This window comes from Tamandua tetradactyla, chromosome 9 (genome assembly GCF_023851605.1).
Source record: "Tamandua tetradactyla isolate mTamTet1 chromosome 9, mTamTet1.pri, whole genome shotgun sequence".
NCBI lineage: Eukaryota > Metazoa > Chordata > Mammalia > Pilosa > Myrmecophagidae > Tamandua > Tamandua tetradactyla.
The window spans coordinates 40,949,574-40,953,626 of record NC_135335.1 but is presented as its reverse complement, the minus strand read 5'-3'; the positions used below and the strand labels follow the sequence as shown (position 1 = coordinate 40,953,626).

At 44.1% G+C, this 4,053-nt stretch overlaps 1 non-coding gene across 1 annotated transcript; it reads right to left on the bottom strand.

Moving 5' to 3' along the window:
• Nucleotides 1-3,047: 3,047 nt before the first annotated feature.
• On the bottom strand, nt 3,048-3,182 carry LOC143647512 (small nucleolar RNA SNORA9). The gene has a single exon (XR_013158131.1). It is a non-coding gene; the product is annotated as a small nucleolar RNA SNORA9 (small nucleolar RNA).
• Between the last annotated feature and the right edge of the window lie 871 nt (nt 3,183-4,053).

The window sequence follows — 4,053 nt, the reverse complement described above, 5'->3', positions numbered from 1 at the left end:
TCTTCATTCATATAACCCTAGTTACTAGTGCATGGCACATAGTGAGAGCTCAAAAAATATTAGTTGAACACATAAGCAAATGAATGAATAAGTTAGGGCCTTGTAAATCAATGACTTTCTTTGGCTTCGTGATGGGCAGAGCACACTTCTCTCCCCACCTTGAGACTGAGTTTGGCCATGTGACTTGCTTCAGGCAAATGGGATGTACACAGACATGATTCAGATAGAGGTTTGCCCTCTTAAACTTCTATCATCACTATGGGATGAACTCTCCCCACCTCCACCACTCCTAGTAGCTATTGTTCCTTTAGTCTGAGCTCCAGAATGAAAATATAAAAAGCAATTCTGGGCCCAGAGCACAGTAAGAAGCCAAGCCCAGGTGGATCTGCTCCTTAACTCACTTAACTAGCAGCCACCCAGCCTAGCCCAGCCTAGAGCAGTCAACCTCCAAGGGTCTAGCACAGATAAGCAAGAAATGATCATTAGTTTAAAGCCAGAGTTTTGGAGCAACTTGTTATGCAGCATTATTGTAACACTAGATAACAGATGCATCGACTACCACCAATAACAATAACACCATTATCACTACTACTATAATCACTTTATCATGGTACTAGACCCAAGCACATGGCATTGTCCATTTGCAGCAATTATGCTAGGTCTAGGAAGACAGAAAGAAGCAAGAAGGCCCTAGTGCCTAAGTAGAAGACATTTAAAGAAGAAAAGGAGAAGGCAAAGGAAAAGGGGAGGTCAAAGGCATTGCTTGATTAGCCCACAACTGTGCTGAGGCCCTGCCTTGAAGATAACATCTATCAACTCCGAAAAATCCTCTCTCAATTGAAGAAGAAAACTTTGCATGAGAACTGAAGAAATCTATTCAGTTTCTCCTTTAAAATGACCATTTCAAAGAGTCCTCACAGTCTGGAGTGGGTACTACCAATTTAACAATAACTACCAATAACATTAAGTGGCAGATGTGGGCATTTATCAGGGTCTTCGGACTTCAGCAACAATGACGACTATCACATGCAAGCCCGAGTGTCCTTCCCATCAGCATTGGTTTTGGAGGCAATGTGGAGCCTCATGTACACATTTGCTGCCTTTTCCCTGAGAAGTTCTTTAAAAAAAGAAAAGAAAAGAAAAAGAAAATGGCTTTTTCTTTGAATTTCTTTAAAGAGTCATTTGGTGAAGCAAGCATCATCGCCTCTTGTAAAACCGTAAAATTCATTTAACTGAACTCTGACGGTTCTGAGAAATTGGAAACTGAAGTCTGGTAGCAAATTGTCTCAAACGGATCATGGAATGTGAAATGCATATGATATAGGCAGGATTGCTTTTAGGACAACTCAGTGAAGAAAACAATCTCTGTAGTGGTAATGCTCTAGTCTAGGCTTCCATTGTCAGCCACTTCGATATGGGAATCACCCCCAAACCTGACGTAGATACTGCAGGTGAGATTCAGGAAGTAGGGGACAGGTGTGATTGGAGGACAGAGAGGCCTACCCAGGCATTACACAGCTCACCATGTGACAAAGTTGCTCTGATTATCTCAACCTTTGCCTATTCAGGAATCTGCCTCCTTCTCCAGCTTCCAAAGAGGTTTTCAAGGATGTGAAGAGGAAAAAACTGTGCACCTGTGAATAGTGATACCTCCTCCTGGTTCATGCACAAAGGTGGATGTAACTTAGCATCTTCCTGATGGGTCGCAGGGAACAGAGCTTGGGTCACAACCCCTTCTCCCCCTGGAGTGATAGCAGAAACCCATGGTCCACTGACTTTGACCCTTTCCCTTCCCCCTCCTCCTTGCCACAAGGTGCAAGAATCCACATCAAAGAATGGTATGACTCCATCAATAAGGAGCAAGTCGGTCAGGACAGGTACAAAGAAGAAGGAAGCAAAAATACTAGCCAAAGGCAATCAGACGAGTCACCAAATGCAGAATTCAGGACCAATATGGGGCGGCCAACCTCAGAGTATAAAAGGAGAAACACATCACAGCGCAGGTAGACATTTTCTTCAGGCACTTGAAGAAAGCATTCCATTACCTTTTCCTCTTTCCCCCTCCCCTTCCCCCTTCTCCCTTTCTCCTTTACAATAAACCCCAAGCTGAGGTTATGAGTGTTGGACCGAACAACCCCCCAAATTTGTTCTAACACTTCCTACCTTTTTCTCCTCCTTTATTTGGTTCCTTCTCCCTGAGAGATCTCATCCCCTCCATAACTGGTGAGTATGGATACATTAATTCCAGCCTGGACTCCCTCTTGAGCAAATAACCAAAAAACTAAACTTGGAAATTTCAAAAGATTCCGACTCAACATGACCCAAGTAGAACTTGGTAATTTCCCTCAGATAAGTTGCTCCTTCTGCTTCCCCATGTTAGGTGAAAGTATCAACTTAAACTAAGGATTCCAGAATCATTCTTTTTTTATCCCAACTTTAAAATCACATTTTTTTAAATATCTCTATTTCTCATCCAGGAGATGTCAGTGGGGCCATGGGTCCTGATCCTTGCTCCCAAAGCAGTAAACATGGTGCCCAAGTCTGTGAAGAAGAGATGTATATCTCAGAAAAGGCCTGCATTGCACCAATTCCATGGATCAGCATGACAGCAACTGAAGGGTCAACCTTTCAAGTATCCTCCAGTTCTGGCATTATGGAAATTTGCTGCTCAGACACCAGGGGAGTGGTAGGCACAAGTGTGTTGGGTGTCACGGTGGGGAGACATCATAGCAGCGTATGGACTCAGGGAATTGTCCCCAAACAGGAGCTGTGCAACGGCCCAAGGTTTCCACATCTGCACCTGTACTTTTATGCCAGCACCATGCAAAGGAACTTTCTGTGATGATAGATATGTTCTGTAAGCTGCATAGTCCTTTCCAGAACCACCTGCCATGTGTGGCTACTGAGTACCTGAAAGGTGGCTGATGTGGATGGAAAACTGAATTTTAAACAGTACTTATCTTTAGTCAAGCCACATGTGGCAAGTGGCTACCACATTAGACAGTGCAGACAGAATGCCCAGCAAACTAAGTTCAGGAAGGGGCAGCAATTCTGCGAAGTTTCTAATACCTTGCTCCAAAGATGGAGCAGATCAAGGCCTCAAACCATTTCCATACTCTTCTTGCAAGCACTGTAGGAATAAACAGGGTCACCCCAGACCCAAGCATCCTGGAGGCTTGCAATCCAGAATCATTCTTTACTCTTCTCTCTACCCTCAGAGCCAAAAGGTTGCCAAGGCAGTTTCTTCTCTGCTGATGTAATCTGCTAATCTTTCTAGCAAACACAAACTCCTCATTCATTCAATATTTATTGCATCCCTCTTCTGTGCCAGGCAATATTCCAGGTCTTGGAGATACAGTAGTGAGAAAAGTGGACAAAGACTCCTACCCTTGCAGAGCTACATTTGGGTGGAGAAAGACAATAAGGAATAAGTAAAATAAATAAGAAGATTATATAAAATGCTAGAAGATGATAGGTGCTAGAGAAATAAAAAGGCACACAGGGTAGATAGATGAGTTCTGTGCTGAGGAAAGGTAGGTTGCAGTGTCAGGTACAATGGGCAGGGTCAGCCTTCCTAAGAAGGTAATACTGGAGCAAGGTTGGAAGATGTTGAGAGAGTTACTCCAGGTGGACAGCTCAGGGAGAGAATTCCAGGAAAAGGGACCAGCTACAGCAAAGGCCTAAAGGCAAGGATGTGCCTGGCATGTTTAAGGAATAGTGAGGAGATCAGTAGGGAAGGAGGGGGAATGTAAGGGGAGAGTGGAAGGAGCTGAGGTCAAAGAGGTGACCAGGGACTGGGTCACGAGTGCCCGATAGGTCACTGTGAGGACACTGGCTTTACATCTGTGTAGAATGGCAGCCACTGTAGAATTTTGAGCAGAGAGGGAGCATTATCCAGTTTATGTTTTAAAAAGATTACTCAGGCCTCTGTGTTGGGGATAGACTATAGAGAACAATGATAGAAGGAGGCAAAAGGCAAAATGTGTTGGTAGCTGAGACTAGGGTGATAGCAGTGGAGGATGAAGAAGCAGGACCAGTAGGATCATCTGATTG